The 25,194-nt window shown below is 46.0% G+C and overlaps 1 long non-coding RNA gene across 2 annotated transcripts; it reads right to left on the bottom strand.

The window, feature by feature from the left end:
- Nucleotides 1-6,077: 6,077 nt before the first annotated feature.
- On the bottom strand, nucleotides 6,078-17,476 carry LOC146349430 (uncharacterized). Of its 2 annotated transcripts, XR_014788800.1 has the most exons (4): nucleotides 17,181-17,476; nucleotides 9,222-9,329; nucleotides 8,078-8,244; nucleotides 6,079-6,834 (listed from the first exon to the last, which is right to left on the bottom strand). It is a non-coding gene; the product is annotated as an uncharacterized LOC146349430 (long non-coding RNA). The 2 variants fall into 2 exon arrangements; XR_014788799.1 differs by lacking the exon at nucleotides 9,222-9,329 and having other exon boundaries at nucleotides 6,078-6,834; nucleotides 17,181-17,467.
- Between the last annotated feature and the right edge of the window lie 7,718 nt (nucleotides 17,477-25,194).

Genomic DNA, 25,194 nt, shown 5'->3' with positions numbered 1-25,194 from the left:
CATGAAAGGTCCCTCTGACTGATTTGGGGAGGGGGGGATATTCCCACATGCCACAACACAGCTCAGCCCTTTCAGAAGGGTCTTGTAAATCTCTGACCTGGTTCACATATGGCTGGCTGATCCCCCATGGTGGGTTGTTGTGTTGTGCAAACCTGGCAAACCTTATTTTTCACAAACAAGCCACCCTGAGAACCCATGGCTTGTTTTAAAGTTGTTGATTGATACCCATGGTGGCTTGTTGTGTTGTCCGAACTTTGCAGGGTGACTTCCTCATGGGTTGTTGGGAACAGCTACAGAGACAGCTGGCCAGAGTGGCAAAAGCTGAGGCAGGGACAGAGAAAACAAAGAGTTCTGCCGCAAAGGTGCCTGGGATACATGCCAGAGCCAGTGGGAGGACTGAGAGGGAATAAGAGGGGAAACAAGCCACAGCAAGCCCAGTTGGCTGTCAGGTTAGCAAGCAAACAAACAACCCATGGTGGCTTATTCTCAGGGTGGCTTAGTGTGATGTGTGAACCCTCTCTCTGTGTGGCATTTTCTGGGGACTGGAGGGGCTGCCATGGAAAGGAGGGGGCAGGGAAGCCCACTACCCTCACTGCACCTGATCCAGCATAAATCTGGATCTAACCCACTGGCTGCAATCCTATACCCATTTTCCTTGGAGTAAACCCATTGATCTCAATGGGACTAACTTCTGAGTAAACATGTATCAGCTTGCACTCTGTAAGTGACATTTCAGGGGCAACTATGCAGTCCCATTTCTCTTCTGTGATCACAAACACACAGAGAGACACACAGAAACAAAGACAGACACACAGAGGCTCACACAGACAGACTGTTCTATCAATAGAAAAACTGGCACTTCCTGATTGAGGAACTATTAATGTTAAGTATTTATCTGGTAGAATAAAGAGGGCATGCACACACCAGCTGACTCCTCCGCTAGTATTGGCCAGCTCAGAATACTGATTCATAATAGCAATTATGTACTTAGTATATGTTCTTGCTTAGGAAATGGTCAATTAGACCATTAATGATCTGAAACAAATCAATGAGCCTTGCAGGCAAGTTACTTGGGAAGGTTTTGTGTGGCTGCATAAGACTGTCATCGGAGAAGATCAAACCATCTACTCTAAAAAGCCTCTCTGGTGAAGCTAAGGAAGCCACTTTATGCTGATTCTTTGGAGGCAAAATTGCATTTTGAAGAGCAAGTGTAGAGTTGCTACCTGTAGAGTGAGGCTGATAATTTATTTTGAAAATGAAAGGGGGGGGTCAAAACAGATATTGCTTTAAATCCATATCCAGCAGCTACATCTTTTTTTTTTTTCATGTTTACTCTAAAGTAGGTGCAGGGGCTTCACCTACTGGGTAGCATAGAAATGGAATGAATGAATGTATGATTAAATAAGTAAAAATAGAGTAAAAATGAAATGATTTGGCCGAGATAATGAGGACGATGTAATTATTTGATTAGATAATTTGAGGATTGGAATATCTGAAAATCAAAGTGACATGGGGTGCTCATGGACAGAAGAGTTTAAGAACAAGAAGTTTGAGAACAAGGGAGCTGTTCTTCAGTCCTTCCTGCCCCATTAAAGGAGATTGTTCTGGTTCACAGCTAGAACCTGTGGCATGGGTGTCATAAGCAACACAGGCAGCAGAGGCCTAAGGCATGCCTCAGGAGCAATGCGCTCTATGTGAGGCCACCCTTTAGGCTGCTCTGGAAGCTGGAGGAGCTGCCCCTTTTCAGCATGCAACTCCTTTGCTGACGGATCTGCACTGGCTGCCCATTCACTACTGGGCCAGGTTTAAGGTATCACTACTAGTGTACAAAGCCCTAAACAACTTGGGACCAGGATAACTGAGAGAGTGCCCTCTCCCTTACCAACCTGCCCAATCACTGAGGTCATCAGAGGGCATGCACCTGGTGGTTCCACCTATGGAGCCTTCAGTGAAGAAGAAGCTCACGAATAATGCTATATGAAAGGGAATTTAATTAATTCCCAAATTCGGAATTCTCAACTCCCCAAAGAGCAAGTTAAAGATGGGGGGGGGGCCTTCAGTGTGGTGGCTCCCTTCCTATGGAACTCTCTGCCTCTGGAGGTCAGGCAGGCACCAACATTGGGTTTTTTTTGGTGCATCCTGCTAGGGATGTCGGAGAATTTCTCCACGAATCTCCAGGAGGCCGAATGCCAACGCATTTGGCCCCCCGAAATTGGTGGAGAAATTCTCCGACACCCCCCACCCTCCCCCCTGGGATGGGACTTACCTCTTGCGAATGTCCCTCACAGCGGCGGGTCCCAGCGGCGGTGCGGCGGCGGCAGCAGCTGGTCTTCCGACCGGCTGCCACCACCGCCATTTCCAAGTAAAAAAAAAACAACAAACGTGATAGGCTACGTAAAGATTTATGTAGCCTATCATGGCTAGATTTTCCAAAAACACCCATGGGCGCCACCATTTGCGTATGCGCTTTTTTTTTTTTTTTCCAAAGTCAGCCATGATAGGCTACGTAAAAGATTTACGTAGCCTATCACGGTGTTTTTGGAAAATCTAGCTGTGATAGGCTATGTAAATCTTTACGTAGCCTATCACGTTTGTTTGTTTTTTTACCTTCCCGGCAGAAGAACTTTCGTGGCCGGAGAGGCGGGGCGCTCCCCCCCGGCCAGAATTTCCACGGGGAGGGATGGGGCGCCTCCCCCCCAGCCAGAATTTCGGCGGGGAGGGACAGGGCGCCTCCCCACCCGCCAAGAATTTTGGGGGGAGAAACGGAGCGCCTCCCCCCCACCACGAAGCAAGCTGCGGGACCAGGTAAGGGGCTTTCGTCCATCCCTACGAAAACTCCATTGAAAATTGAAAACTGAAAGTTCTGTTCCAGGAAGGCTTCCTTACTTAACCAGCCTCGGTTTTATTAGCAGGCTGTTTTTTAAAGAACAATCTTAATGTCATGTTTCTTTGTTTTTATCTTTTGTTCATTTTATCTCTTGTTGTTCACCCCTCCAGAATCTGTTTCGATGTAGAGTGGTATACAAATGTTGTAAATAAATAAATAAACAAACAATTGATGCAGCCTACGGAGATCATGTCCACTCCACAAGTGCTACATAGAGACACTCTCTTGATGCAGAAGGGTTGGAGGCTCCACTCTTTGGTGGTGGGCCACAGCAGGGGACCTCCACCCAAGGATTTCTTTGGGGCCAAGCTTGGAAGAGTTCCTCTCCAGTTTGCCTGGAGAGGCTAGGCTTTCTGACACCCAATTTGGGTTGCAGGTAATTGTGTTAATCAGAGATATAAATAGGCTGGCAACAGTGCTGCATTTTTGGGTCACACTTTAGCTAATAGAGCACCCAGAATATTATATGGTAACGGCAAACTCAGTGTCCGAGGGTGGATCTTTACTGGCACCACACATACAAGTGGGAGGTATCAACAGGCTTGGGAGGACCCTAATGTTTGCTGAAGTACCAAAAAAAAAAAAGTTCAGAAAGGAAATTAAAGAAGGACACACACACCCCAAATCAGCACAGTCAGAACTGATTTGCTCAGTGGCTAAGGGATGCTGACTGTCTACTGAGTGGGGGGAAATGGGGAAGGGGTGGAATGGAAGATCCTAGCAGATGGCCGGGCATGGCATGGCTGGATCCAGAAACAGTTGCACTTAGGGATGTCAGAGAATACCGCCACGGATCTCGGTGAGGCCAAATGCCAGTGCATTCGGCCCCCCGAACTCCGTGGCGGAACAGCCTGCCACCCCCCCCACCACCACCCCCACGGATCCCCCCCGGGATGAGACTTACCGGGGGCGGATGTTCTAGGTGGCGGCAGCGGTGGCGGTGGCGGCAGCGGCTGCGGCGGCAGCGGCTGCAGCTGCAGCAGCTGGTCTTCCGACCAGCTGCCACTGCCGCCATTTGCAGTCTTGTCGGGGTTTTGTTTTTTTTTTACAAGACGTGATAGGCTACGTAAAGATTTACGTAGCCTATCATGGCTGGGTAAAAAAAAAAAAAAAACCCGCGAATGCAAATGGCGGCGGCGGCTACGGCCGCCACCATTTGCGTTCCTTATTTTTGGCCATCTTAGTCTACGTAAATATTTTCGTAGACTATGACAGCAAAAATAAAGGGGAACGCAAATAGCGTAGCGGGCGCTATTTGCGTCCCTTTTTGATTTGCCATTTTAGCCTACGTAAATATTTATGTAGACTAAGATGGCGAATCAAAAAGGGACGCAAATAGCGCCCGGTACGCTATTTGCGTTCCCCTTTATTTTCGCTGTCATAGTCTACGTAAATATTTATGTAGACTAAGACGGCCAAAAATAAGGAACGCAATTTTTGCGTACGCGGTTTGTTTGTTTTTTATTACCCACTCGCTGGACCACGCTCGAGCCCCTCCCACACTCAGTGAGCAGCCAGCACTCACCCTGGCAGCCTCATCGAACTCCGTGGTTGCCATTTTTTGAAAAATAAAATAGTGATTGCAAAAATGTGCATATTTGTGTATGCAAAATGCGCCTTTTGTGAATGTACATATTTGCATATGTGCAAAATGCGCATTTTTGAGAATGTGCAATTCACACATGCACAAATATGCATATTTTTGCAGTCGCCATTTTGTTTTTCAAAAGATGGTGACTGCAGAGCTCAATGAGGCTGCCAGGGTGAGTGCTGGCTGCTCACTGAGTGTGGGAGGGGCTCGAGCGTGGTCCAGCGAGTGGGGGCAGGGGCTGGGCAAGAGCCTAGAGAACCCAGACAGGGGTGGATTTGCACATCCCTATGAGGTAATTCCTCCCCTGGGGCTTTTTCAGCTCAGGATGTGCAGGCAGCCTGGGAGGCTAGCTGTAGGGATGTTAGAGAAATCCTCCACGGATTCAAATGAGGCCGGATTCTTTGGAATCTGGCCTCAGGAATCCGCGGCGGATCGGCACCACTTACCTCCGCTCCAGGAGGATTGGAGGCGGAACAGCACTCAGCTGCTTCTTCCACCGGAGCCGTTCACCTCCTCTGCACCGATCGCCATTTCTTAAATTAAAAAAAGGCGTTCAGCAGGGTGTGTCCATAGACATACGCATAATAGAGCCATGAATCTTGCGTATAAGCCTATGGACACACAGACGTATATGCAAGATTCACAGCTCTATTTGCGTATAAGTCTATGGGCACATCCTGCCAATCGCCATTTAAAAAAAGAAAGAAAGAAATGGTGATCGGAGCAGAGGAGGCGAATGGCTCTGGCCGGCAAGGTAAGCGGCCCTATAGCCGGTGCGGCTCCATGGAATCCTCGCAGAGTGGAGCCGCTCCAGAGGATTCTGGGTGGGGGGAGAAATGGGTTGCCTCCCCCCCCCCACGGATTCCCCACTGGAACGGATGGTGGGGAATCCATACACCCCTAGCTAGCTGTGATTAGGTACACTCCAAAATACCACAAAAATAAACTATAAAACATCCCAAATGAGCCCGGACAATGGAGGCCTCTTTCCCGGAGGGGAGAAAACTTTCGGGAAATTGGGGGTCAGATTTTGACAAAGCACTAACATCCCTAGAGCTAGACACCACACTGCCCCCACCTGCATTGCTGTGGATACAAACAGGGGGGCAGCCTGCCAAGGTCGTTGATGCTTTTGCAGCACAAAACCCTGCAAAACCCTTACCAAAAAAGAAACTACAAGCCATGTCAATGGGAGGCCCTACCTGGGAGAAACTGTTGAGAATTTCTCCTCCCCCTGGAGAAATTCAGTGAAATTGTCTCCCAACTTCCTCTGCCCACAAGTAAGGTGGAGAATTTCAAGAGGCCATTTGCACACAGCTCTACTTGTGGGCCAGGTTTTCACTTGGGGGGGGGGATCAGCACTAATGCACATTAACTAGTGTTCATTAGCACCAATGTGCATTTGTGCTAATGCTCTAATGTGAATTAGCGCAAGTAGAATGAAACCCTGGTTTTAAAAAAATGCTTCTGTTACTGAGCAAATGAAAGACACCTAACAATCCGCAAAACACAGATGGAATGGATTTAACATAATCCGTACATCCCTATTCTACACATACACACAGCCCTCACTTGTTATGAACTCCTGCCTAAGCTCTTGAACACAGGAGGGCATCAATTTATTGATTTGAATTCCAGGATAAGGAAGGATATTTATGTATGTATGTATTTAAACTTTAATTGCTAGACCATTTCCTTCCCTGGCCACATTAGTTTATTCTTGTTCTTAATTGGGGGCGGGGGGGAGAGATCCCATGAATATGAGGGTAAATGTGGATTACACTGAAGAGCTCTATTCTTTGTGTTAGTGTTTTGAATGGCTTTTCTAGTTTTACTCAAATTGTGTGTATTTGTTTCTTTATGTGTGTGTTCAGTATAGTTGTCTCTTAAAACACTGCTACATTTGGTATTTGGATGACACCTTCTTCATGATTTACAACCTTGATGGCAGTTCTGACGTGAAGGATACGCTGCTGCGTGCACCGTGAGGATGTTTTTGGTTTAGCCCTTTTCTAATCCTCCCTGGCTTTCCGTCTGATTTTGGGGAAGGTGCAGCTGTTGCTTAGCGATTTTCTTTTATTGCACCCCAAAGCCTGTTTGTGATTGGCGGTGCACTCGCTCTGTGCTCAAATCAGCAGGCGGCTTTATTATCGAAAAGTGCCTTTGTGCTGCAGACGACACAATCAGCAGCAGGAGATTTGTAATGAATCCAGCTTTTTAATTGACGGCCGGGTCTCCCTTTGCCTTCGTCTGCCATTGTTGTTGTTGTTGTTGTTGTTTTCTGAAGGTTTATCACTTGTGAAAGGTGCTGGGTTAATGACTCTGTCTGGAGATGGGAGCCTTCTGTTTATCCACACTGCAGACAAAGCACAACAGCAGTATGGAGTTGATGGTCTGAACCTCTTGACTCACAGAGACACCTTTTGCTCAAATCCACTTGCTATGATACACTTAGCTGGTGACCTTGCTGGGTACTTAAAGGCAGTGCTGACACAAGCTCTCCCACTGCCTAAGGCGGGAGGGCACACACGCATCCACACTGCAAGCTGCTGTGTGCTGCCGCATGCTGCCACAGCCCCCCTACCCCAGCCCCTTGCCGTCATGCCCAGGACACCCCATTGCCACCACCTGCTCCCTGGAGAGTCCCACGGGCCTGGCTGGCTCTCCAAAGAGACGCACTGGCTGCTTCCTCTGGCTGACGCAGCAATTCATACAGCCAGCCAGGCCCGAACGTCTAGCTCTGAGGGGGGCCTTCCTCAGAGTCAGGCATTGTGGGAGGGATATCCCAGGAGACGGTCTGTCAGATCCTTCCTGTAGCCAACACAACTCTCAAGAGATCCCATGCTCTGGCTCATACTGAGATGACTTTCAGCACAAGCCAGAGGGCAGGTGGCTGACAGCAGCAGCCATCTTCTGTTTTGCTCTGAGGATCCCCTCAGAGCGAGACAGAGGGCAAAGAGCCCCGCCAGCTGCTCTCTCGCTGCAGCATTTGCCACAGCAGGAGAGTTGGACCAGCCAGCCGCTAGTGTTGCTGAGCAGGCAGTTGCTCTGGAGAGCTCTGCTCTCCCACTGTGGCAAATGCCATGGGGGAGCGGCCAGTGGGGTTCTCCGGATCACCCCCTGGAGGAGGCAGTGGCAGCAGGTCCACCTGGCACAGGTGGGGAAAGTGGGCCGCTCGCCATCTCTCCTGCTGTGCTGCCTCAGGCAAGGGATTCATTCTGCCTCATGGGAGGACCAGGCCTGCTTAAAAGATTTGGGGGCCAGGCCCACAGGACACAAGTCTGCATAAACTCTGCATATGCTAATTTATATCTGTATATTCATGTTTGAAAATAATTACTAGGATGCATTTCTGCAATGTGCTCTATGTGGGGCTGCCTTTGAATATGGCTCAGAAGCTGCAGCTCGTGCAAAAATGCAGTGGCCAGATTGAAAACTGGGACTAGAAGGTACACACATGGAAGACCGACTCTGGCCTGCTTGAACTGGCCGCCTATATGCTTCCAAGCTCAATTCAAGGTGCTGGTTTTAACTTAGGAACTCCTACACAGCTTGGGAGAGCAATACCTGACAGCACGCCTCTCCTGAAATGAACCTACCCGTATGCTACATTCAGCATCTAAGGTCCTCTTCTGGGTACCTCCTTTGAGGGAAGCTCAGAAGGCGGCAACGAGGGAGAGGGCGTTCTCAGTGCTGGCCCCCCCATCTGTGGAACAAGCTCCCTGATGAGGTCCTCCTGGCATCAACGTTGTTACCTTTTTGGTGCCTGGGAAAAAATCCAAAAAGAATTTCCGGAATTAGAAAAAAAAAATAGTTTGCCACCACTAACGGAAACACTGCAGAATCTCGTTGGGCTAAAATGGAATGGAAACCCCAATGTCGCACATGAGACCAACCAGATGACTGTGGGGAAACCCACAAGCAGGGGATGAGAGCAATAGCATCTTCCTGCTTGCATCTGTTAGCAACTGGGATTGAGAGGCATGCTGCCTCTGACACTGGAGGAAATATACAGCCTTCCTGACTAATAGCTGACTAGGGTCCCAGATCATAGTCTGAAGGCACATGAGACAGCCACCTTGCTGAAGCTAAGCAGGTTTGGGTCTGGTCAGCGTTTGGAGGGGAGACCACCTGGGAACCACATGTAGCCACCTTGAGTTCCGTAATGGAAGAAAAGAGGGATATAAATGCAAGCAATAAATAAATAGCCATTGATATGCTTTTCCTTCTTGAATTAATCTAATCCCCTTCTAAAGCCACCCATGTTGGTGGTTATCAACTACATCTTGTGGAATCAAATTCCATAATTAAACTATGTGCTGAGAGGTTGGAGGATATGGTGAAAGATGGGGAAGTATGAGAGGAAGGAAGGCAGGAAGGAAGAACTGTTTCTTTGTGCCATGTGGTATTCCTTAGATCAGTCTTCCTCAACCTAGCCCATCAGCTCTGGCCATTGGTCCTGCTGGCTGAGGATTATGGGAATTGCTGTCCAACACGTCTGGGGGGCTCCAGGTTGGGAAAAGTTAGTAGAAGAATTCAAAGCAGGACTCCATCCCATTATTTTAATACCTGAAGAGGCACATATGGGGGGGGGCAACATTCTGCCGGGTAACCCAGGGCCAGATTGCAGAGGGCTTGATAGGTTAAGACCAACACTTTGAACTGAGCCTTGATGGCAATTTTATGATGGGTTTTTAAGACAGATAAATAAAAGCACTCTAATGGGAAGAACAGTCTCCATACCTCAAGGAAGACTTCTTTTTCTCAGTAAAGAATGTGATTTTTTTTAATTTGCTTCTTTATTCCTCTTCTTTGTCTCTTATCATCTTGGGAATAATGAATTCATCTGCCCTAAAGACAGACATTATTCGTTAACAAAGGAATTCCCCCATGCTGTGGTAAGTCATTTTTATGCATTAAGGCAGAAAATTTCATTACAGCTTCAATTCCACCTTCTGTTTTACCTTTCCATTTTAAAATTATGAGCTGGGGCTTTCACTCTGTTCTGATTTTCATAGCTTATTGACTCAGAGTTAATAAACTTGGACAAGATCAAGCTAGATCTTATATTTTTGTTTAGCTTCTCCTAAAGGTTGGAGGGGATTGGGAGACTTTACAAATGATTAAAATTCAATCATTGTAGAAACAGGCTGTGTGATGTAATGGGCATCTACAATATCTGTCTATAAGAATGGAATTCAAATTTCCACAAAGTTCAGAGACACTCAGTCAGTCTTTCAGTTAGCTTTCCTCTCAGGGCTGTTGAACCAATAAAATGGAAGTATCCCACAATGACACAGGGTGGAAAAAAAAAATGCCATGGTTGTTGTGTGTGTTTTTTCTGCTGCTATACTTTTCTGTGGAATCTTTTTCCATTTCTAAAAATGCATTTTTTTATCAAATTAGTTAGTAACATAAAGAATACATACCGATACCAATTTCAATTTTGGCAATTATAAGTATATAAAATTGATATATTATATACATTAATTAATATATCAATCTAAATTAGATTAATATAAAATTCATATAAATATATTCATATATATATATATATATATGAATGACAGCTCTTTGGACATGCTAAAATTAGCATTTTACACTGCAATCCTATCCTTACCTACTCAGAAGTAAACCCCATTGAGTTCAATGGGACTTACCTACAGGCAAGTGTTTCCTTTTGCCCTTTTATCCTTCAAGATCATTACATTAAAATAATAAGACTACAATCTAAATGTGACATTGCCATATCTGGGCAGGGGTGAATTGTCATAAAGCTGCTATTGAAGTAGAACCATTTTGTTCCCCACAAGATATTTTTGACAGGCAACTTGGGGTGGTTAGGATTTCTGCAGATTTTTTTCAGGTGTGCCTTCCTCATGGTGGAACTGTGTTATTAGATGCTCGTCAAACTAGCTCCCTCTTGGTCTTTCAAAAGTGAGTCGGTGTGTTTTTGTTCTGCTGTCTTTGGCGATGCTGGTTGAGGATGTTGGGAGTTGTTACCCATCACATTCGGAGGGTACCAGGTTGGGGAAGGCTAGTCTAATGCCTTATAGAATCCCACTGTCCAATCCCATCCCAGGAAAGAAGCCCAATCACGCTGAAGCGCTATCATCACCACAGCCAATCAAAACAGTATATTTGTTTCCCTTCTGTCATAATAACCAACATAACATTTACATTTTTCCATATATATATATATATATATATATATATTTGAATGCAAACTTTATTACACCCAAACTTTAATAACACCCAAAAATCCTCCATCTCACCACAATATATATAATTTTCCCACACAGAGCAACAAATACATGGGATAAATAAAGAAATAAAGAAGTATAAAGAAAACTGCATGTTTCCTCTTGAAAATGACGGCATGAGCTACAAGAAAGTGTAGTGAAATGGTCTGTCACATTTCTAGCTCTCTCTCTTATCATTTCCTGTTTAGGCTGCAGGTTAACCTAAATATATTAAAAGCACAAAATTTTCAGAAACCATCACAAATAATATTCATTCTGGCCTCAACTGTTCAGCAGTTACACCGGCTGAAGAAAACCACAGCATAACAGTGCTTAGTCATTTATATTTGAGCAATAGATGTGTTTTAACAGCAATATGTTACGCTCTGATTTAAAGCAAATTACCTATTTTCAGCTGCTTAGGCCCTACAAGGCTTTTAAAGCAATTGGTTTACAATTTGAAACACTTATCTCTGAGTTTCTCACTTACAGTATATCAATTTAAGCTCTGTAGAGTTTGCTTCAGTTATTTAATTTAAATTTCAGCTTTACAAAAGCACAAAGAAATGGGAAAGAAATGTTAGTCTACAACAAGCAGCTCTGCATGTAAATCAATCAATCAAGGAAAGTTGCCTTTGTATGTGTTTTCTTTAGTGAGCCAACAATGTGATATGGCTGCAAAAAAGGCCAATGCTACCTTGGGGTGCATTAATAGAAGCACAGCTTCCAAATCCTGGGAAGTACTAGTTCCCCTCTACTCAGCACTGGTTAGGTAGGTCTCATCTGGAGTACTATGTCCAGTTCTGGGCGCCACATTTTAAGAAGGACTCAGACAAGCTGGAGAGGGTTGAGAGGAGGGCAACAAAGATGATCAGGGGACTGGAAACAAAAGACTTTGTGAATAGAGACTGAAAGAACTGGGCATGTTTAGCCTTGAGAAGAGAAGACTGAGGGGAGATACGATAGCACTCTTCAAGGACTTGAAAGGTTGTCACAGAGAGGAAGGCCAGGATCTCTTCTCCATCATCCCAGAGTGCAGGACACGGAATAACAGGCTCAAGTTACAGGAAGCCAGATTCTGGCTGAACATCAGGAAAAACTTCCTGACTATTAGAGCAATATGACCTGGACCAATGACCTAGGGAGGTAGTGGGCTCTCCCACACTGGAGGCATGCAAGACGAGGCTGGGCAGCCATCTGTCAGGGATGCTGTGACTTGGATTCCTGCATTGAGCAGGGGGTTGGACTCAATGGCCTTGTAGGCCCCTTCCAACCTTACTATTCTATGATTCTATGATTCTAGTTTGTTGCAGAAGAGAAGGTTTTGAGTTATAGGTTCTTTAGCCATTTTAAAAAAAAAGTTGCTTTGTTGCTCATTTCCAAAAGTTGTATGAGTAGAGTCCTTGGCTGCTATCCTATACACCATTTCATGGAAGGAGGCCCCATTGAACCCAGTAAGACTTGCTTCTGAGTATATATGCATAGGGTTGCAATCCCTGAGTCTTTGAGGAATGCCACTGAAATTCATGGGGCAAGAACAATATTAATATTGCTAGTAATATAGTAATTTTGTTGTTGTTGTTCAGTCGTTCAGTCATGTCTGACTCTTCGTGACCCCATGGACCATAACACGCCAGGCCTTCCTGTCCTGCGCTCTCTCCGTGAGTGTGCTCAAGTCCATATTCATTGCATCAGTGATGCTATCTAGCCATCTCATCCTCTGCTGTCCCCTTCTCCTTTTGCCTTCAGTCTTTCCCAGCATCAGGGTCTTTTCCAGAGAGTTTTCTCTTTGCATTAGGTGGCCAAAATATTTGAGCTTCAGCTTCAGTATCTGTCCTTCCAATGAGCACTCAGGATTGATTTCCTTTAGGATGGACTGATTTGACCTCCTTGCAGTCCAGGGGACTCGTAAGAGTCTTCTCCAGCACCACAGTTCAAAAGCAACAATTCTAAGGCGCTCAGCCTTCCTTATAGTCCAGCTCTCACAGCCATACATTACTACTGGGAAAACCATAGCTTTGATTAAACGGACCTTTGTCGGCAAGGTGATGTCTCTGCTTCTTACTATGCTGTCTAGGTTTGCCATAGCTTTCCTCCCAAGGAGCAAGCGTCTTTTAATTTCATGGCTACAGTCACCATGTGTGGTGATCTTGGAGCCCAGGAAAATAAAATCTGTCACTGCTTCCATTTCTTCCCCTTCCATATGCCAGGAAGTGATGGGGCCAGATGCCATGATCTTCGTTTTTTTAATGTTGAGTTTCAAACCAGCTTTTGCACTCTCCTCTTTCACCCTCACCAAGAGGCTCTTGAGATCCTCTTCACTTTCTGCCATTAGGGTGGTATCATCTGCGTATCTGAGGTTGTTGATAATTCTCCCGGCAATCTTAATTCCGACCTGTGATTCATCCAACCCGGCGTTTCTTATGATGTAAATATAGTAATAGTAATAGCATAATAATAGTAAAATATTAAATGTTCTTTTTTATGGGTTTAGAGGGTTGCTGGATTTGGGGGACTATTTTGTCAGTCACTTGTGCAAAATCACTATAAACTTTAACAATTAAAAAAAGATTAAAGAGCTGGGAGGGTAGGTTGGCAGCATATCCCAATGGGGGACTTCCTTCTCCAACATCTTTGGAGGTTCTCCTCCAGATAACCCTACCATCTTAGAAGATTATCTATCTATCTGTCTATCTATCTATCTATCTATCTAATTATGGCATTTTTATTCCACTTTTCAGACCATTCTTGTCTCCCAAAGCAGCTCACATCAATAAAACAGAAAGACAAAGGCCCTGCCATCAGGGTTCCAAGCTAAAATGACAAGACGCACAAGGGAAGGGGAGTGGAAGGAAAGAACAAAACAAACCATTTTTCAAGGCCAGAACATGCTGGTAAGCTGTAAGTGGGCATTGAAATGCACTTTGGGCCACGCTGATCTTCTCTTGCTGGTGTTCCTGCCTTAACAGCAATTGGTGGCTCTTGTTCCTTTGGCTGATGGATGGAGTTCCTTTGGCAATGGAGAACACTCTTTTCCCTTGCTTCTGTATCCCAGGGCAACGGGCATTTGGAGAAGCTGAGTGTTCTTTCTGGCAGCGAGGCAGAATTGAGCTCCCTGCAACAGCCACCTTCTCTGACAGATAGATGAGCCAGGTTGGTCTCTCCTTGGCTTGACAAAACATTGACAAAAAAAAACTGTCCACTTCTCTCATATGTGTAGAACACACTCTCTCCATACTTAGCTCTTGATCACTTGTCCGGTTAGTCCAAATCAGGGGATTTTCAGAGGATCCTGCATTGGCTGCAGGCAGCAGACTCTGAGTGAAGGGGTAACGACCAAGAAGCAAGATAATGAAACAGGTCAAAGCATAGCATAGGCAAGCAGTGAGATATGTGGGGTCAGGCTAAGGCAGGAGTTGTCGAGATAGCAGGCGGAGGTCAAATCATAGTTAGGCAGTCTGATACATCGCACAGTCCAGAGGAAGAGACAAGAAGGAGTCCAAGGATCAGGAGCACAGAGCATCAATCACAAAGCAAGGTCCAGGAGGCAAGGCAGAAAACACGGGAGCTATAAAAATGGTGCTTTTTCGAGCACTGGGTAGGCAGACACTGAAGTAGGGATGTCAGAGAATTTCGCCACGAATCTCGGGGAGGCCAAATGCCAGCGCATTCGGCCCCCCAAAATTGGTGGTGAAACGGTCTGCCCCCCCCCCCCCCCGGGACGGGACTTACCTTGGGCGAATGCTCTTGGCAGTGGCGGCTCCGGCGGCGGTTCGGCGGTGGTTCGGAGGCGGCGGCTGCAGCGGCCGGTCCTCTGACTGGCTGCCACCACCACCATTTCCAGTAAAACAACAACAACAACAAAACGTGATAGGCTACGTAAAGATTTATGTAGCCTATCACAGCTGACTGCAGGGACGCAAACGGTGTCCGTAGCCACCGCCATTTGCGGCCCGGCCGGCCAGGATTCGGGGGTGGAGGGACGGAGCGCCTCCCCCCATGGCCAGAATTTCAGGGGGGAGGGACAGAGTGCCTCCCCCCTGGCCAGAACTTCGGCAGGAGGGACGGAGCGCCTCCTCCCCCACCACGAATCAAATTTCGTTCAAGGTAAGTGACTTTCATACATCCCTACACTGAAGGCTTTTAACACCTGAGCCTGCTGAGCCCCACCCAGGGCTCAGCTATAGTACAGCAGAGCTCCTGGTCAGTGCCCTACTCATGGGGAGTCACTTTCTCCTGAGGAGTCCTCCCTTGCAGTTGGGTACTTCTCCTTATAGGAGCCCTTGTGATTAACCTCTTAAGGCTATGACACTCTCTGGGACTGGGGGGAGGGGGATCACTCAGCCTCTGTTTCTGAAACAGAGCTCCCCGCTTCCTGTGGGGATGGACTTCCTCTCCCCTGAGTGGCCATGCTCCCAGAAGTCTCCTGATATAGATGGTTCAATGGCATCATCCGTCTCTGGGAGCTCTAGCTCCTTCAAGGAGGAAGAGTCCTCCAGCAGGGCCATGACACAGAAGGTCATGTGCTTGGGGGGTTTTAAGCTCCTTTTTCCAGCCAACCACACACCTGCCAGCAGTGTCCCCATTGCACTGTGGGATATGGGGCAAAGGAGAGTGGATTATCTTTCTTGGCAAAAGTGGGGCACTCTCCAGAGAGGCTTGCCTGGTGCCTACTGTGAAGTCCTTTCTGTGCCAGGCAAAGAACTTTTTTATTCTCTCAGGCCTTTGAACTCCTGATTTTACTGTATTGTTCTGCATCCTCTTTTGGCAAAGCATTTCCTCTCTTTTTTTGGCAATGCCAAAGTGGCCACCTTATCTACAAGAGGCCTGATGAGAAGGAGGCAGCATGGCCAATTAAAGCAACCCCCACCCACCCAGAAGATTAACCAGTCCCCTGTTACATAAGACTGGCTGTGCCCCCCCCATTCAGGGTGGGGGGAGCACAACCGAGAAGCCAAGCATATGGCCTCTTCTTTTTTTACAAAGTGCCTTCAGCATTTTTAGAGGATCTGAGTGAAAATGTATTTGAACAAAATGGGAGTTCAGCCACTGGCAAATTCTGAAAGCCATGCTGGCCTGGGTAAACCAATATTTGGGATAAATAGATGGTCATAAATGAATGGTACCTTCTGCTAACTGTTACTTCCTAGGTGATAAAAACTCAGCCCCAAGTACCAACCTGCCTATTCCTATGTGTCTATGGACAGGTCATCAAGGACCAAGCCATTTTGCTATCTCTAGGGATGTATGGATTTTGTTAAATCTGTTCAGTCTGTATTTCGTGGATTCTCAGGCATCTGTCATGCCATCGTCTGCTTCTTGGCAGAATCAGATTTATTTTTTTTTTACCAGAATGTTTGTCTACTTGCGCTCATTCGCATTAGCACTAATGCACATTAGTCCTTTTGCACTTGCACAGTTGCACAAATACACTAATGCAAATTAGCACAAATCCCCCCCAAAAGTGAACATATGGTCCACAAGTTTGCATGACTCAGAAAAAGCTGGTCTGCTGAGGAATCTGTAGAAATCCAAACTTATTTGAATCTGTTCAGGATTTCTCCGACATCTGTAGCTATCACAATGACTCAGAGCAGCCATGACACAGCCTTCACTTCTTCTATTAATCTTAGATTCTTTATTTTTAAAGCAAAAACCTGAATGAAATATGTCTGTCAACAGCGGGCAAGGTAGCCCTTAAGATTCTCTTTCAACCCCAAGATTCTGCATTAATAACCAGTTTCCGCCCTAACTCTGTCTGAAAGTCTTTTTCGCAAATCTGAAAAGTCTTCTTTTTGCTTACAATTTTGTATTCCTTATCTACTGTTTGCATTTCATGCAGTTAGAACAAATTGCGCTTAATGCAATTAGTTGAGGTCTGTAAATGCACTTCAGATCGATTAGCTGAAAGAACCACAGTGTTGTAAACATTTCAAATTACATTTGGGATTCTTCAAACCATAAATGGGATGTCGCTAATAAGAAATGATAAGAGAGCTGCATTGCCAAATACTTTTGGCATTCTGTCTGCATGTGTGTCTGTGTGTATCTGCCCTTGTGAAACCACTGTGTTGTTGTTCATAACAGAATGAGACATGCTTAACCAAGAAATGATCAGGTGGAAAGAGTTACGTTAAGAACGTGTTTCAAATCAGAAAAATACAGAATTAACACTGCTATATTTTCTCCATGGTCTTGTCCCAGCAGCTGTGTTATTTATAATCTCTCTCTCCCCTCCCGCATCTCTAGACTCGTTCTTCAATTTTTTTCCCAGATGTGAATATTTCAGTAGTGCTGGGATATTACACTAGGGTGGCCAAAAAAGTGGATATGCACCACCCAAAAAAGAGGACAAAAGCAGATGCCAATTTGCATAACATTTACATATGCTAATTTATATGTATAGATGCCCATTTAGAAATAATTATTAAAATTTAAATAGAAATACAGTACATCTCACCATAATGTGGAAGACTGCGACCAGGTGACCTGCCTTGCTCACACTGCTGTCCAATGGTGAAGAGCAGACACAACTCCAGGGGGTTGTGGTCAGTGGGCCCCTGCTCAGGTGTGGACCCTTGGCAGATGCCCGACCATGCCTACCTGCCTTGAGGCATTCACGCAGCTTGGAATTGCAAACTGACTGGGAAAGAACCTTGGTCAACGAGCTCCAGGCCACAAACCACTTCCCTTCTGTGAAGTTCTTTGCTGTGCTGCTAGCTGGGCTGACTTGGGAATTCTGCCCCTACAGGTGATAAAATGAAAAGCAGTTTCATCTCAGCATGCTAGAAGCTAACCCCTCCCATTGCTGCAGAAATTAGAGAAAAGAAAAGGGAGCTGAAGACAGCCACTGAAGGAAAAGGTGAGCACCTCCCAAATGGAACAAATGGGCATTCTTCTGTTTGTTCCTATTCGTCCCCCTCTGCAATTGTTTTGGGTAGGGATGGGTGGATCTGTCAAGCTCAATCCCATTCAGGTTCTCATTCTTCTTCTGCCAAGCTCATTCTGTCCCAGTACTGTCTGGCGGGGAGGGGCGGGGGGGTTCTCCCCCACACAGCAATCTGTATGTATTTTTGTGGGCATTTTTCAAATATACACGTTTTTGTACACAAGCACCCATTGACTAAAGCATCTTTGTGTGCATTTTAGAAATGTACACAGGTTTCTTTAGACATGTTTCAAACGTGTACATGTTAAAAGAGGCTCTCTTTTTTTGTTTGCTTTGGTTTGGTTTTGAGGAACACATCACAAGCTCCAGAAATGTACAGATTTCCAACTGCAAATTGTGTCCGGGGCCGCATTTGGTTCCAGGGAATACAAATCAGGGAAATTTGTGTTTTGTTTTTTAAACCAGCCTGAGCAAATTTCTCAATCATCCCTAGTTTGGGGCTGAATGGAAATTGGACCACATGGGCCCCCTTCGATTCAATTTTCCATTCTTCCCAAAACAAATGCAGCCCCGCCTTTACAGCATAAAGTGAAGACATAGTATGTACTGTGGCCAAAATCATATTGCTGGAGAAGCTTGTCACATAAGAGGCTGTAAGAACTACAAAGCCCCAATCCATTTCCTATTATCTTGGTCAAGAGCCAAAGCTGTCTATCACGCCCTCACACGACAGCACACAAACCACATTTTCTCGATCAAGACCAATACCCACCCTAACACACTCAGGATTTCAAATCAAGGAAATTAAGACTGTATTTTATGGTGAAAGATACTAATACTGTTCAAAATGGAATACAAGCAAGGAACGTCCCTAATGATTTTCTTTTTGTCTTATTAATGGAAACAAATGACCCCATGGATAGAGAAATCAGAGACAAAAATCAGTACAGCCATAGCTTCCGATAATTTTATGATAATACCTAAAATCAACATGAAATAAATATGCATATTTCTTCAGGTGGTGGCTATTCAGTAAAGGTCACAAGTAATGTACCTGGATAAAAATAGAAATGTCACTGAAACTCATATTTCCTGACTCCAGAGTATGAGCCTTGGGGTGGGAATGCTCACCTCAATATGAGGCAAACAGTGTGAGCCCATAATTCAGGGGTGTTGAACCTCTTTCAGGCTGAAGGCTGAGTTCAGTTTTGGAGAAATTCTCGAGGGCTGCATTCCAGTGGAGGGTGAGGCCAAAGGCACAATGTGGCAGCACCAAAGGCAAAGCGGACAGAGTCAAAATACCAAGAATGCCGGCATATTTTAGCTTAAAGCTCTTGTTGTCAGTAACTAACCCTCAGCAGAGGCATTTCAACCTTTTTGGGGGGTGGGTGTACAAAAGCGAGGAAACCACCAAATGATTGGCAGCCAGGGATAAGGGGATGGGGCCAGGGGAAGGGAGCATGGCTCTCTGGTGAAGCCTGGAAGGATGGATTGCGATCCCAGATAGCCTGCAGTTCTGAATCTCTGCCATAATTCTTCTCCACCTCAGATTTTAATCTGAGCCAGAATCCAAATTCTTTCCTCTTTCCACCCACCCACCCAATCTCCAAGTCTCCCCTGCCATTCATGGACAAACTTCCAAACCCCTTCTAACTTGGCGGCTGGTGTTGCTACAGTTGATGGCAGGCAAGAGGGAGGGGGAAAGGAAAGGGGATATCTCTCTATCCTCTCCCCTCCAGCACTGGTATGATGCTCAACAGCTCACCAAGTGCAAGTAGACCTGGGAAATGAAGCTTTCCCAAGGGCTACTGACTGACATGCTGTCAGGGTTCCCCTTATGACCTGGACCCCCTGAGGGACTCCTTAAGGATCTCTTGCCTCCCTAACAGTCCCACCTTCCTGCTTTTAAACTTCCCCCTTCCTAATAATGTAGGGTTTGAGCTGTAGATGTGGGGTGACTAGTCCTGATGGCTATGTGCTACCTCCAGTACAGAGGCAGTGAGCCTATGTACACCAGTTGCTGGGAAACATGGGCAGGAGGGTGCTGTTACACTCATGCCTTGCTTGTGGGTTCCCAGTCGACAGCTGGTTGGCCACTGTGTGAACAGAATGCTGGACTAGATGGTCCCTTGGTCTGATCCAGCACGGCTCTTCTTATGCTCTTATGTTCTTAAGCACAGGGCATGGAATTCACCATATGCTTCCAGATGGGGCTGCCATTTTGTGCAGCAACCCTGTGACATGTGTAACATGTAGGCCAGCTCTTAGTTCAATGACAGGAGACCGCTTCTTATTTCTCCACACCTGTGGAGAAATTTCAATAGATTTGTTGGACCCTTTTTCCCTGGCTTCTCTTGAAATTCCTCAGCTGTTAATTGACATTTTGGCTGAGTTGATTACATGGCAAATGTGCCTTTGTGTGGCGGTCTTCCCTGACACTGTTCTCCATCCATTGGAAATTTCACGGCAGATTGTCACTCTGTCAGAGGCATGAGTATCACCAGGCAGTTCCAGCTGCAAGGTCTGCATGAGGAGCATCTGTCGATGAAACCAAGCATCTTTCTCTTCCTCATGGCCTGCAGAGTATTAACCAATTGTGCCAGCCCATAGAGGCCTCTCTATCTTGTTATGCCACTAACCGCCTGTCAATATCAGTAGAAAAAAGAGATGGCCTTCCCAGCATTTTTAAAGATGTTGCTCCAGTCAGATCGTAGCTAGCAGCAGCATATTTGACTAAGGCATTTTCAAGCCTGGCATCTAAGCACCATCTCTTGCAAATGCTCACTGTTTTCATTCATTCTGAGACCAAGATAATTAAGCCATCAATCAAGAGGGAACTATGCGAGGCTGGGATACTTCCTTCGTTGTCTTGGCCTTGGTTTCTTGGATGCCCCCTTCAAAGTGCTGATGGAGATTGTTGGCTCTAATCATTCCCTGAAGGTTGTTGTGGGCCTCTGTTTTGTCCCAGGTTAGAAGAACAATGATGTTTGTATCCTTCAAATTACATGGCTTTTTGCCATCTGTCAGAAGCCTCCCACTCACAGACCTGAACTAGTTTCTTCCTAAGGCAATAAACCAAACAAAGGAGAATCAGAGTCTCGAGATCACACTTTACCGCACTTAGGGAATTCGGGCTTTAAACTGTGCGATGTCAATTGAGGGGGATCTCTGTAAATTCTGTGGGCAGTCAGAGGGCAAGCCTCATTCAGCACAAAGGGAGTTACTTCCGAGGAGACACTAATGGGCTTGTTGTGGGAAAGTGAGCAGTAAACACAAAGATGGAACCCAGCCCCCACTTTAACCCACAGGATCTCTATAACGAAAGCACAAAGTAGTTTCTTCCTAAGGCAATAAACCAAACAAAGGAGAATCGGAGCCTCGGGATCACACTATGCCATGTCAGTTGCGGGGGTTCTCTGTAAGTTCTGTGGTCATTGAGAGGGCAAGCCTCATTCAGCACAATGGGAGGAAACACCCCTTGACCGGGGTCACAGTGAAAGACACCCCAGGGCAGGGCTAGCATACCTGAGGTCAATGTGGGGGTTGGGGCATGCAGCAACCATACCAGGGAGAACCCGACTTGAGGAAAAGAATCGGACTTTAAGCAGTCGCAGGAAATCCGTTTTTTTCCCTGATAAGCTCCAGGGGCGCTGCTGGATGGCCACAATGTCATAAATCCCTAAAGGCCTCAACATGCAGCCAGCTCGGAGTAAATCGCTGCTGGAAACACCCCCCTGGTCCCAAGTTGTTTAGGACTTCATACACTAGTACTAAAACCTTAAACCTGGCCCGATACTGAATAGGCAGCCAGTGCAGTTCCCTCAGCAAAGGAGTTACAGGCTGGAAAGGGGCCGCTCCTGACAACAATTGACCTGCTGCATTCTGCACTAGCTCCAGCTTCCAGAACAGCCTTAAGGGCAGCCCCACATAGAGCGCATTACAGTAATCCAGTCTTGAGGTTACTAGCGCCTGTACCACTATGGCCAAGCTATCCCTATCCAGGAGAGGCTGTAGCTGGCATACCAGTCAAACAGGTAAAAGAACCGCCATGGCTGCTTGGGCCTCCAGCAACAGTGATAGATCTAGCAGTACCCCCAGATTATAATTGCTATTGCTGTTGTTGTTTGTTTGTTTCCTGAAAGCACTTCACAGAAGTTGACTCAGTAATCCTCACAACTGCCCTGTTACATAGGCCAGTTTTATTATATCCATGTGAGAAACTGGGGAGCTGAACCAGAGGGTCTCTTCTCTTTGATCTCGTGCATCTTTCTCATCAGTCCAGTGTGCAAGACTCCTCTGTTTACTGAGAGAATCAAAGCCACCTCTCGAAGCTTAAGTTCTAGAAAGCTGCCAGCCACTCTATGAGATATTACTGTCGTTACTCGTTATATAAAATACATTACAGTACTTTATGATTGCTTACTAGCTGCCAAGCATACTTAAAACGAGATATTAGACTAAAACAGTGCTTTTTTTGTGCTGTTCATATCAATTCCCTTGGGGTGAGTAAATTATGCACAAGTAAATGCATTTTTCGAAGTGTCATTAAGTGATTCATATTTTGGAAAAAAAATGCTGGAAGGTTGGTATTTGGTGTACCCGGCCTATTCAGCATGAAGAGGCAAGACCAACTTGAAAATCACCTCTCTCTTTTTTTTCCTCTGGAAAAGCTATTTCTTTCTACTAGAGTTACACATAACATCTAAGATCACTGTAAGTGGGTTGGGAGTGGGGGGGAGATCACTCAATTTTGTTTACCCTGTGCGTTTGTCAGCAGTTTGACTATTTTCTGTTATTTACTTCCTCAATTTCTCTCCAGCTGAAAAGCCTTCTTGAAGACATCAACAGAAAAGAAAGGTCCTTAGCCGTTCAATTTCAAGACATAACGGGACACTTTGTAAATGTAAATCTACTGCAATCAATAGAATTGTGACAAACATGCATTGTTCACACATGCACATACATCACAGTGATGCAGCCTTCCCCTACTTGGAGTTTTGGAGTACATCTCCCATCAGCCCCAGCCACCATAGCCAATGGTCAGGAATGGTGGGAGTTGTGGTCCAAAACTTTTGGAGGGAACCACATTGGGGAAGTCTCCACTGATCCTTGTATATACCACCCAGAGAGCTTCTGCTATGGGGCAGTATAGAAATGCAATAAATAAATAAACAAACAAACAAACAACAACTATACATATTTACGTAGGCTAGAACGGCGAAAAATAAAGGAATGCAAATAGTGTCCACTACGCTATTTGCGTTCCCCTTTTTTTTCACCATTTTATCTTATGTAAATATTTACGTAAGATAAGTCGGCGAAAAATAGGGAACGCAAATGGCAGCTGCCGTAGCTGCCACCATTTGCATACGCTGCATATTTTTGTTTTTGTTTTTGACATTAGCCGTGATAGGCTACGTAAATTCTTACGTAGCCTATCACAGTCCAAGGATGGCAATGGCAGCGGCAGCAGGAAGCGGAGGACAGGAAGGCCTGGCGTGCTATGGTCCATGGGGTCATGAAGAGTCGGACACAACTTAACAACTGAACAACAAAATGCCATTTGTGGCCGTAAAGGTCTTAGTTTAAGCTAGATGCAGCCATTTACGTCTGCAGTTACCTTAATCTAAGACCTTTACGGCCAGAAATAGGGATGGCAGAGAATTCCGCCACGGATCTCAGTGAGGCCGAATGCCAGTGCATTCGGCCCCCTGAACTCCGTGGCAAAACGGCCTGCCCCCCCACCCCCCCATGGATCCCCCCCGGGGTGAGACTTACCTGGGGCGGATCTTCCGGGCGGCGGCGGTGCCGGTGGCGGCTTCGGTAGGGATGTTCGAAAATCACTTACCTGTTCGCGGATTATGCTGATGGGGGGGGGAGGCGTTCCGTCCCTCCCCCCGGAATCCTCCTTGGCCAGCTGTGCTCCTCAGCAGCTCCGCGGAGCAGCTGGCCAGGCCCAGCCAGGCCAGAGCCGTCCGCAGCCAGATTTCCAGCCGCGGAGGGCTCTGGGGGGAAAAAAAAACCACATACGCAAATGGCAGCAGCTATGGCTGCTGCCATTTGTGTTCCTTATTTTTGACGTCTTAATCTATGTAAATATTTATGTAGACTAAGACAGCAAAAATCAAAAAGGAACAGGCTAAAACAGCGAATCAAAAAGGAACGCAAATAGCGCCCACTACACTATTTGCATTCCCCTTTATTTTCGCTGTAATAGTCTACATAAATATTTACGTAGACTAAGATGGAGAAAAATAAGGAACGCAAATGGAGGCGGCCGTAGCTGCCGCCATTTGTGTACACAAGTTTTTGGGGTTTTTTTAAGCCAGACATGATAGGCTACATAAGTCTTTACGTAGCCTATCATGGCTGACTACAGGGACACAAACGGCGGTGGCTACGGCCGCTGCCATTTGCGTCCCTGCTAGCCAGAGGCTGGATGTCTGGCTGCTGGTGGAGCCAGCTGGTGGCTCCGTGGAATTCCCATGGAGCAAAGAGGAGCGGAGCCGGCCAGCCAGGATCCCGGGGGAAAGGACAGAGCGCCACCCCCCCCCCCAGAGGAACCCGGTGGAGCCAGGTAAGGGGACTTTCGTACATCCCTACTTCCAGCACTTCAGTGAAAGCCATCATAAGGAAAACATCATGAGGCAATTTCTCCCATGGGACTTTTTCAGTTCAGGAATGGCAGGTGGCCTGGGAGGCTGCAGAGCAATGGAAAGATGTGTAATAGAGAAAACACACACAGCACCCTCGGCCACCTCACAGTGATTAAGCTAAAAAAGACAACCAAAAGAAATTTAAAATTCTGCCTCAGAAGAGGGGAAGCCTTAGCACAGTTGATGCTGTTGCCACCTACAGAACCAAAAACCCTGAGGAAAAGGAAAGAACCTGTGCTACAACCCCTGCCAGTAGTGAGCCCTCTCTCTGAGAAACTGTTGGAGAATTTCTCCTCCCCTAGGAGAAATTCGGTGAAATTGTCCCCCCAGTTTATCTGCTCACAGATAGGCTGGAGAATTTTGAGAGGCCATTTGTGCACAGCTCTAGTTTAATTTAAGGCGGTGGCCTTCTTCCTTTAAACAACAATCTCCCTGCTTCGTAATATCTAGACTCAGTCTGCTAATCAATTAAAGCTTTACTTGATTAAGCAGTACAGGCCAATTTTAATCACTGAGGGCAAATTTTAACTGACAGGGTAGCCACTTTAAGGCACACTTTGTTTGTTTGCTGGCTTGTTTTTCCAGGTGATTTTTGTTCTGGGGTTTTTTGGGGGGGCGGTAACACCAGATAAAAAAATTATTATACAAATGCTCTTTCCTTCTAACAATAATAAACAAAAACTACCACTTGAACTGTAAGTTCTGATCTTTCCTTCAAAGACACTAATTCTCAACCTTACTAATGAAAACTGGACCCTTGTATTTCTCTTAGAGTGACTTATGAGGCACCAAAGATATGGAAAAGGAGGACAAAAGAGCATACAAATTTGCATGATATTTGCATATGTTAATTTACATGTATAAGCGCAAATTTGCTAACAGTTATTATAATTTAAATAGAAAGACAATTTCATGGTTGGGAAGACTGT

Source organism: Heloderma suspectum, chromosome 3 (assembly GCF_057233095.1).
Source record: "Heloderma suspectum isolate Gila_16-S chromosome 3, 16-S_ref, whole genome shotgun sequence".
Lineage (NCBI taxonomy): Eukaryota > Metazoa > Chordata > Lepidosauria > Squamata > Helodermatidae > Heloderma > Heloderma suspectum.
The sequence above is the reverse complement of the archived record's forward strand: the minus strand, read 5'-3'. Positions and strand labels throughout refer to the sequence as shown.